The following is a 10853-nucleotide window of genomic DNA, read 5'->3' as shown; positions in this document are numbered from 1 at the left end:
GCAGCCCCCTCTAGAGGCCACACCTGTACCTACAGATAACTGTTCCCAGCAGCCCCCTCTAGAGCCCACACCTGTACCTACAGATAACTGTTCCCAGCAGCCCCCTCTATGGAGCACACCTGTACCTACAGATAACTGTTCCCAGCAGCCCCCTCTCGAGGCCACACCTGTACCTGCAGATAACTGTTGCCAGCAGCCCCCTCTAGAGGCCACACCTGTACCTGCAGATAACTGTTCCCAGCAGCCCCCTCTAGAGGCCACACCTGTACCTGCAGATAACTGTTCCCATCAGCCCCCTCTGGGGACCACACTTGTACCTACAGATAACTGTTCCCAGCTGCCCCCTCTAGAGGCCACACCTCTACCTGCAGATAACTGTTCCCAGCAGCCCCCTCTAGAGGACCCAACTGTACCTGTAGATAACCGTTCCCAACAGCTCCCTCTAGAGGCCACACCTGTACCTGCAGATAACTGTTCCCAGCAGCCCCCTCTAGAGGCCACACCTGTACCTGCAGATGACTGTTCCCAGCAGACCAGTCTAGAGGCCACACCTGTACCTGCAGATAACTGTTCCCCGCAGACCCCTCTAGAGGCCACACCTGTACTTGCAGATAATTGTTCCCAGCAGCCCCCTCTAGGGACCACACCTGTACCTGCAGATACCTGTTCCCAGCAGACCCCTCTAGAGGCCACACCAGTATCTACAGATAACTGTTCCCAGAAGCCCCTTCTAGAGGCCACACCTGTACCTACAGATATCTGTTCTCAGCAGCCCCCTCTAGAGGCCGCACCTGTACCTGCAGATAAAATTTCCCAGGAGCCCTCTCTAGAGGCCACACTTGTACCTGCAGATAACTGTTCCCAGCAGCCCCCTCTAGAGGCCACACCTGTACTTGCAGATAACTGTGCCCAGCAGCCCCCTCTTGGGACCACACCTGTGCCTGCAGATAACTGTTCCCAGCAGCCCCCTATAGAGGCCACACCTCTACCTGCAGATAACTGTTCCCAGCAGCCCCCTCTACAGGCCACACCCGTAGCTGCAGAAAACTGTTCCCAGCAGCCCCCTCTAGAGGCCACACCTGTATCTGCAGATATCTGTTCCCAGCAGCCCCCTCTAGAGGCCACACCTGTACCTGCAGATAACTGTTCCCCGTCAGCCCCCTCTAGGGGCCACACCTGTACCTGCAGATAACTGTTCCCAGCAGCCCCCTCTAGAGGCCACACCTGTACCTGCAGATAACTGTTCCCAGCAGCCCACTATAGAAGCCACGACCTGTACCTGCAGATAACTGTTCCCATCAGCCCCCTCTAGGGGCCACACCTGTACCTGCAGATAACTGTTCCCATCAGCCCCCTCTAGGGGCCACACCTGTACCTGCAGATAACTGTTCCCAGCAGCCCTCTCTAGAGGCCACACCTGTACCTGCAGATATCTGTTCCCTGTCAGCCCCCTCTAGGGACCACACCTGTACCTACAGATAACTGTTCCCAGCAGCCCCCTCTAGAGGCCACACCTCTACCTGCAGAAAACTGTTCCCAGCAGCCCCCTATAGAGGCTACACCTCTACCTACAGAGAACTGTTCCCAGCAGCCCCCTCCCGATGCCACACCTGTACCTGCAGATAACTGTTCCCAGCAGCCCCTTCTAGAAGCCACACTTGTAGCTACAGATAACTGTTCCCAGCAGCCCCCTCTAGATACCACACCTCTACCTGCAGATAACTGTTCCAAGCAGCCCCCTCTAGAGAACCCACCTGTTACTACAGATTACTGTTCCCAGCAGCTCCCTCTAGAGGCCACACCTCTACCTGCAGATAACTGTTCCCAGCAGCTCCCTCTAGAGGCCACCACGGTACCTGCAGATAACTGTTCCAAGCAGCCCCCTCTAGAGAACCCACCTGTACCTAGATTACTGTTCCCAGCAGCTCCCTCTAGAGGCCACACCTCTACCTGCAGTTAACTGTTCCCCGCAGCCCTCTCTAGAGGCCACACCTGTACTTGCAGATAACTGTTCCCAGCAGCCCCCTCTAGAGGCCACACCTCGACCTGCAGATAACTGTTCCCAGCAGCCTCCTCTAGAGGCCAAACATGTACCTACAGATAGCTGTTCCCAGCAACCCCCTCTAGAGGCCACACCTGTACTTGCAGATAACTGTTCCCAGCAGCCCCCTCTAGAGGCCACACCTCTACCTGCAGATAACTGTTCCCAGCAGCCCCATCTAGAGGCCACACCTGTACCTGCAGATAACTGTTCCCAGCAGCACCCTCTAGAGGCCACACCTGTAACCTGCAGATAACTGTTCCCATCAGCCCCCTCTAGAGGCCACACCTGTACTTGCAGATAACTGTTCCCAGCAGCCCCCTCTAGGGACCACACCTGTACCTACAGATAACTGTTCCCAGCAGCCCCCTCTCGAGGCCACACGTTTACCTGCAGATAACTGTTCCCAGCAGCCCCCTCTAGAGGCCACACCTGTACCTGCAGATAACTGTTCCCAGCAGCCCCCTCTAGAGGACCCACCTGTACTTGCAGCTAACTGTTCCCAGCAGCCCCCTCTAGGGACCACACCTGTACCTACAGATAACTGTTCCCAGCAGCCCCCTCTAGAGGCCACACCTCTACCTGCAGATAACTGTTCCCAGCAGCCCCCTCTAGAGGACCCACCTGTACCTGCAGATAACTGTTCCCAGCAGCCCCCTCTCGATGCCACACCTGTACCTGCAGATAACTGTTCCCAAAAGCCCCTTCTAGAAGCCACACCTGTACCTTCAGATAACAGTTCCCAGCAGCCCCTTCTAGGGACCACACCTGTAGCTACAGATTACTGTTCCCAGCAGCTCCCTCTAGAGGCCACCACGGTACCAGCAGATAACTGTTCCCATCAGCCCCCTCTAGAGGCCACACCTGTACTTGCAGATAACTGTTCCCAGCAGCCCCCTCTCGAGGCCACACCTCTACCTGCAGATAACTGTTCCCAGTAGCCCCCTCTAGAGGCCACACCTGTACCTGCAGATAACTGCTCCCAGCAGCACCCTCTAGAGGCCACACCTGTACCTACAGATAACTGTTCCCAGCAGCCCCCTCTAGGGGCCACACCTGTACCTGCAGATAACTGTTCCCAGCAACCCCCTCTAGAGGCCACACCTGTACCTGCAGATAACTGTTCCCAGCAGCCCCCTCTAGAGGACCCACCTGTACCTGCAGATAACTGTTCCCAGCAGCCCCCTCTAGAGGACCCACCTGTACCTGCAGATAACTGTTCCCAGCAGCCCCCTCTAGGGACCACACCTGTACCTACAGATAACTGTTCCCAGCAGCCCCCTCTAGAGGCCACACCTCTACCTGCAGATAACTGTTCCCAGCAGCCCCCTCTAGAGGACCCACCTGTACCTGCAGATAACTGTTCCCAGCAGACCCCACTAGAGGCCACACCTGTACCTGCAGTTAACTGTTCCCCGCAGCCCTCTCTAGAGGCCACACCTGTACTTGCAGAAAACTGTTCCCAGCAGCCCCCTCTAGAGGCCACACCTCGACCTGCAGATAACTGTTCCCAGCAGCCCCCTCTAGAGGCCACACCTCTACCTGCAGATAACTGTTCCCAGTAGCCCCCTCTAGAGGCCACACCTCTACCTGCAGATAACTGTTCACAGCAGCCCCCTCTTGAGGCCACACCTCTACCTGCAGATAACTGTTCCCAGTAGCCCCCTCTAGGGGCCACACCTCTATCTGCAGATAACTGTTCCCAGCAGCCCCCTCTCGATGCCACACCTGTACCTGCAGATAACTGTTCCCAAAAGCCCCTTCTAGAAGCCATACCTGTACCTGCAGATAACTATTCCCAGCAGCCCCCTCTAGAGGCCACCACGGTACCTGCAGATAGCTGTTCCCAGCAGCCCCCTATAGAGGCCACACCTGTACCTGCAGTTAACTGTTCCCATCAGCCCCCTCTAGAGGCCACACCTGTACTTGCAGATAACTGTGCCCAGCAGCCCCCTCTAGAGACCACACCTCTACCTGCAGATAACTGTGCCCAGCAGCCCCCTCTAGAGGCCACACCTCTACCTGCAGATAACTGTTCCCATCAGCCCCCTCTAGAGGCCACACCTGTACCTGCAGATAACTGTTCCCAGCAGCCCCCTCAATAGGCCACACCTGTACCTGCAGATAACTGTTCCCAGCAGCCCCCTCTAGAGGCCACACCTGTACCTGCAGATAACTGTTCCCAGCAGCCCCCTCTAGAGGCCACACCTGTACCTGCAGATAACTGTTCCCAGCAGCCCCCTCTAGGGGCCACACCTGTACCTGCAGATAACTGTTCCCAGCAGCCCCCTCCAGAGGCCACACCTCTACCTGCAGATAACTGTTCCCGGCAGCCCCCTCTAGAGGCCACACCTGTACCTGCAGATAACTGTTCCCAGCAGCCCACTATAGAAGCCACGACCTGTACCTGCAGATAACTGTTCCCATCAGCCCCCTCTAAGGGCCACACCTGTACCTGCAGATATCTGTTCCCTGTCAGCCCCCTCTAGGGATCACACCTGTACCTACAGATGCCTGTTCCCAGCAGACCCCTCTAGAGGACCCACCTGTACCTGCAGATGCCTGTTCCCAGCAGACCCCTCTAGAGGCCACACCTGTACCTGCAGATAACTGTTCCCCGCAGCCCCCTCTAGAGGCCACACCTGTACTTGCAGATAACTGTTCCCAGCAGCCCCCTCTAGGGACCACACCTGTACCTGCAGAAAACTGTTCCCAGCAGCCCCCTCTAGAGGCCACACCTGTATCTGCAGATATCTGTTCCCAGCAGCCCCCTCTAGAGGCCACACCTGTACCTGCAGATAACTGTTCCCCGTCAGCCCCCTCTAGGGGCCACACCTGTACCTGCAGATAACTGTTCCCAGCAGCCCACTATAGAAGCCACGACCTCTACCTGCAGATAACTGTTCCCAGCAGCCCGCTCTAGAGGCCACGACCTGTACCTGCAGATAACTGTTCCCAGCAGCCCGCTCTAGAGGCCACACCTGTACCTGCAGATATCTGTTCCCTGTCAGCCCCCTCTAGAGACCACACCTGTACCTACAGATAACTGTTCCCAGCAGCCCCCTCTAGAGGCCACACCTGTACCTGCAGAAAAAATTTCCCAGGAGCCCTCTCTAGAGGCCACACTTGTACCTGCAGATAACTGTTCCCAGCAGCCCCCTCCAGAGGCCACACCTCTACCTGCAGATAACTGTTCCCAGCAGCCCCCTCTAGAGGCCACACCTGTACCTGCAGATAACTGTTCCCAGCAGCCCACTATAGAAGCCACGACCTGTACCTGCAGATAACTGTTCCCATCAGCCCCCTCTAGGGGCCACACCTGTACCTGCAGATAACTGTTCCCATCAGCCCCCTCTAGGGACCACGACCTGTACCTGCAGATAACTGTTCCCATCAGCCTCCTCTAGAGGCCACACCTGTACCTGCAGATAACTGTTCCCATCAGCCTCCTCTAGAGGCCACACCTGTACCTGCAGATAACTGTTCCCAGCAGCCCCCTATAGAGGCCACACCTCTATCTGCAGATAACTGTTCCCAGCAGCCCCCTCTAGAGGCCACACCTCTACCTGCAGATAACTGTTCCCAGCAGCCCCCTCTAGAGGCCACACCTCTACCTGCAGATAACTGTTCCCAGCAGCCCCCTCCAGAGGCCACACCTCTACCTGCAGATAACTGTTCCCAGCAGCCCCCTCTAGAGGCCACACCTGTACCTGCAGATAACTGTTCCCAGCAGCCCACTATAGAAGCCACGACCTGTACCTGCAGATAACTGTTCCCATCAGCCCCCTCTAAGGGCCACACCTGTACCTGCAGATATCTGTTCCCAGCAGCTCCCTCTAGAGGCCACACCTGTACCTGCAGATAACTGTCCCCAGCAGCCCCCTCTAGAGGCCACACCTGTACCTGCAGATATCTGTTCCCTGTCAGCCCCCTCTAGGGATCACACCTGTACCTACAGATAACTGTTCCCAGCAGCCCCCTCCAGAGGCCACACCTCGACCTGCAGATAACTGTTCCCAGCAGCCCCCTCTAGAGGCCACACCTCTACCTGCAGATAACTGTTCGCAGCAGCTCCCTCTAGAGGCCACACCTGTACCTGCAGATAACTGTCCCCAGCAGCCCCCTCTAGAGGCCACACCTGTACCTGCAGATAACAGTTCCCAGCAGCACCCTCTAGAGGCTACACCTGTACCTGCAGATAACTGCTCCCAGCAGCCCCCTCTCGGTGCCACACCTGTACCTGCAGATAACTGTTCCCAAAAGCCCCTTCTAGAAGCCACACCTGTACCTTCAGATACCTGTTCCCAGCAGCCCCCTCTAGAGGCCACACCTCTACCTGCAGATAACTGTTCGCAGCAGCCCCCTCTAGAGGACCCACCTGTACCTACAGATTACTGTTCCCAGCAGCTCCCTCTAGAGGCCACACCTCTACCTGCAGATAACTGTTCCCAGCAGCCCCCTCTAGAGGACCCACCTGTACCTGCAGATGCCTGTTCCCAGCAGACCCCTCTAGAGGCCACACCTGTACCTGCAGATAACTGTTCCCCGCAGCCCCCTCTAGAGGCCACACCTGTACTTGCAGATAACTGTTCCCAGCAGCCCCCTCTAGGGACCACACCTGTACCTGCTGAAAACTGTTCCCAGCAGCCCCCTCTAGAGGCCACACCTGTATCTGCAGATATCTGTTCCCAGCAGCCCCCTCTAGAGGCCACACCTGTACCTGCAGATAACTGTTCCCCGTCAGCCCCCTCTAGGGGCCACACCTGTACCTGCAGATAACTGTTCCCAGCAGCCCCCTCTAGAGGCCACACCTGTACCTGCAGATAACTGTTCCCAGCAGCCCGCTCTAGAGGCCACGACCTGTACCTGCAGATAACTGTTCCCAGCAGCCCGCTCTAGAGGCCACACCTGTGCCTGCAGATATCTGTTCTCTGTCAGCCCCCTCTAGGGACCACACCTGTACCTACAGATAACTGTTCCCAGCAGCCCCCTCTAGAGGCCACACCTGTACCTGCAGAAAAAATTTCCCAGGAGCCCTCTCTAGAGGCCACACTTGTACCTGCAGATAACTGTTCCCAGCAGCCCACTATAGAAGCCACGACCTGTACCTGCAGATAACTGTTCCCATCAGCCCCCTCTAAGGGCCACAACCTGTACCTGCAGATAACTGTTCCCATCAGCCCCCTCTAGGGGCCACACCTGTACCTGCAGATAACTGTTCCCATCAGCCCCCTCTAGGGACCACGACCTGTACCTGCAGATAACTGTTCCCAGCAGCCCCCTCTAGAGGCCACGACCTGTACCTGCAGATAACTGTTCCCATCAGCCTCCTCTAGAGGCCACACCTGTACCTGCAGATAACTGTTCCCATCAGCCTCCTCTAGAGGCCACACCTGTACCTGCAGATAACTGTTCCCATCAGCCTCCTCTAGAGGCCACACCTGTACCTGCAGATAACTGTTCCCATCAGCCTCCTCTAGAGGCCACACCTGTACCTGCAGATAACTGTTCCCAATAGCCCCTTCTAGAAGCCACACCTGTACCTTCAGATAACTGTTCCCAGCAGCCCCCTCTAGGGGCCACACCTGTACCTGCAGATAACTGTTCCCAGCAGCCCACTATAAAAGCCACGACCTGTACCTGCAGATAACTGTTCCCAGGAGCCCTCTCTAGAGGCGACCACTGTTCCTGCAGATAACTGTTCCCAGCAGCCTCCTCTAGAGGCCACACCTCTACCTGCAGATAACTGTTCCCAGCAGCCCCCTGTAGAGGCCACACCAGTACCTACAGATAACTGTTCCCAGGAGCCCTCTCTAGAGGCGACCACTGAACCTGCAGATAACGGTTCCCAGCAGTGCTTTCTAGAGGCCACACCTGTACCTGCAGATATCTGTTCCCCGTCAGCCCCCTCTAGGGGCCACACCTGTACCTGCAGATAACTGTTCCCAGCAGCCCCCTCTAGAGGCCACACCTGTACCTGCAGATAACTGTTCCCAGCAGCCCACTATAGAAGCCACGACCTGTACCTGCAGATAACTGTTCCCATCAGCCCCCTCTAAGGGCCACACCTGTACCTGCAGATATCTGTTCCCTGTCAGCCCCTTCTAGGGATCACAACTGTACCTACAGATAACTGTTCCCAGCAGCCCCCTCTAGAGGCCACACCTCTACCTGCAGATAACTGATCCTAGCAGCCCCCTCTAGAGGCCACACCTGTACCTGCAGATAACTGTTCCCATCAGCCCCTTCTAGAGGCCACACCTGTACCTGCAGATAACTGTTCCCAGCAGCTCCCTCTAGAGGCCACACCAGTATCTGCAGATAACTGTCCCCAGCAGCCCCCTCTAGAGGCCACACCTGTACCTGCAGATAACTGTTCCCAGCAGCCCACTATAGAAGCCACGACCTGTACCTGCAGATAACTGTTCCCATCAGCCCCGTCTAAGGGCCACACCTGTACCTGCAGATATCTGTTCCCTGTCAGCCCCCTCTAGGGATCACACCTGTACCTATAGATAACTGTTCCCAGCAGCCCCCTCTAGAGGCCACACCTCGACCTGCAGATAACTGTTCCCAGCAGCCCCCTCTAGAGGCCACACCTCTACCTGCAGATAACTGTTCCCAGCAGCCCCCTCTTGAGGCCACACCTCTACCTGCAGATAACTGTTCCCAGTAGCCCCCTCTAGGGGCCACACCTCTATCTGCAGATAACTGTTCCCAGCAGCCCCCTCTCGATGCCACACCTGTACCTGCAGATAACTGTTCCCAAAAGCCCCTTCTAGAAGCCATACCTGTACCTGCAGATAACTATTCCCAGCAGCCCCCTCTAGAGGCCACCACGGTACCTGCAGATAGCTGTTCCCAGCAGCCCCCTATAGAGGCCACACCTGTACCTGCAGTTAACTGTTCCCATCAGCCCCCTCTAGAGGCCACACCTGTACTTGCAGATAACTGTGCCCAGCAGCCCCCTCTAGAGACCACACCTGTACCTGCAGATAACTGTTCCCAACAGCCCCCTCTAGAGGACCCACCTGTACCTGCAGATAACTGTTCCCATCAGCCCCCTCTAGAGGCCACACCTCTACCTGCAGATAACTGTTCCCATCAGCCCCCTCTAGAGGCCACACCTGTACCTGCAGATAACTGTTCCCAGCAGCCCCCTCAATAGGCCACACCTGTACCTGCAGATAACTGTTCCCAGCAGCCCCCTCTAGAGGCCACACCTGTACCTGCAGATAACTGTTCCCAGCAGCCCCCTCTAGAGGCCACACCTGTACCTGCAGATAACTGTTCCCAGCAGCCCCCTCTAGGGGCCACACCTGTACCTGCAGATAACTGTTCCCAGCAGCCCCCGCTAGAGGCCACACCTGTACCTGCAGATAACTGTTCCCAGCAGCCTCCTCTAGAGGCCACACCTGTACCTGCAGATAACTGTTCCCAGCAGCCCCCTATAGAGGCCACACCTCTATCTGCAGATAACTGTTCCCAGCAGCCCCCTCTAGAGGCCACACCTCTACCTGCAGATAACTGTTCCCAGCAGCCCCCTCTAGAGGCCACACCTCTACCTGCAGATAACTGTTCCCAGCAGCCCCCTCCAGAGGCCACACCTCTACTTGCAGATAACTGTTCCCGGCAGCCCCCTCTAGAGGCCACACCTGTACCTGCAGATAACTGTTCCCAGCAGCCCACTATAGAAGCCACGACCTGTACCTGCAGATAACTGTTCCCATCAGCCCCCTCTAAGGGCCACACCTGTACCTGCAGATATCTGTTCCCTGTCAGCCCCCTCTAGGGATCACACCTGTACCTACAGATAACTGTTCCCAGCAGCCCCCTCTAGAGGCCACACCTCGACCTGCAGATAACTGTTCCCAGCAGCCCCCTCTAGAGGACCCACCTGTACCTGCAGATGCCTGTTCCCAGCAGACCCCTCTAGAGGCCACACCTGTACCTGCAGATAACTGTTCCCCGCAGCCCCCTCTAGAGGCCACACCTGTATCTGCAGATATCTGTTCCCAGCAGCCCCCTCTAGAGGCCACACCTGTACCTGCAGATAACTGTTCCCCGTCAGCCCCCTCTAGGGGCCACACCTGTACCTGCAGATAACTGTTCCCAGCAGCCCACTATAGAAGCCACGACCTGTACCTGCAGATAACTGTTCCCAGCAGCCCGCTCTAGAGGCCACACCTGTACCTGCAGATATCTGTTCCCTGTCAGCCCCCTCTAGGGACCACACCTGTACCTACAGATAACTGTTCCCAGCAGCCCCCTCTAGAGGCCACACCTGTACCTGCAGAAAAAATTTCCCAGGAGCCCTCTCTAGAGGCCACACTTGTACCTGCAGATAACTGTTCCCAGCAGCCCCCTCCAGAGGCCACACCTCTACCTGCAGATAACTGTTCCCAGCAGCCCCCTCTAGAGGCCACACCTGTACCTGCAGATAACTGTTCCCAGCAGCCCACTATAGAAGCCACGACCTGTACCTGCAGATAACTGTTCCCATCAGCCCCCTCTAGGGGCCACACCTGTACCTGCAGATAACTGTTCCCATCAGCCCCCTCTAGGGACCACGACCTGTACCTGCAGATAACTGTTCCCAGCAGCCCCCTCTAGAGGCCACGACCTGTACCTGCAGATAACTGTTCCCATCAGCCTCCTCTAGAGGCCACACCTGTACCTGCAGATAACTGTTCCCATCAGCCTCCTCTAGAGGCCACACCTGTACCTGCAGATAACTGTTCCCAGCAGCCCCCTATAGAGGCCACACCTCTATCTGCAGATAACTGTTCCCAGCAGCCCCCTCTAGAGGCCA

Source organism: Eleutherodactylus coqui, chromosome 1 (assembly GCF_035609145.1).
Source record: "Eleutherodactylus coqui strain aEleCoq1 chromosome 1, aEleCoq1.hap1, whole genome shotgun sequence".
In the NCBI taxonomy this organism is placed as follows: domain Eukaryota; kingdom Metazoa; phylum Chordata; class Amphibia; order Anura; family Eleutherodactylidae; genus Eleutherodactylus; species Eleutherodactylus coqui.
The sequence above is the reverse complement of the archived record's forward strand: the minus strand, read 5'-3'. Positions refer to the sequence as shown.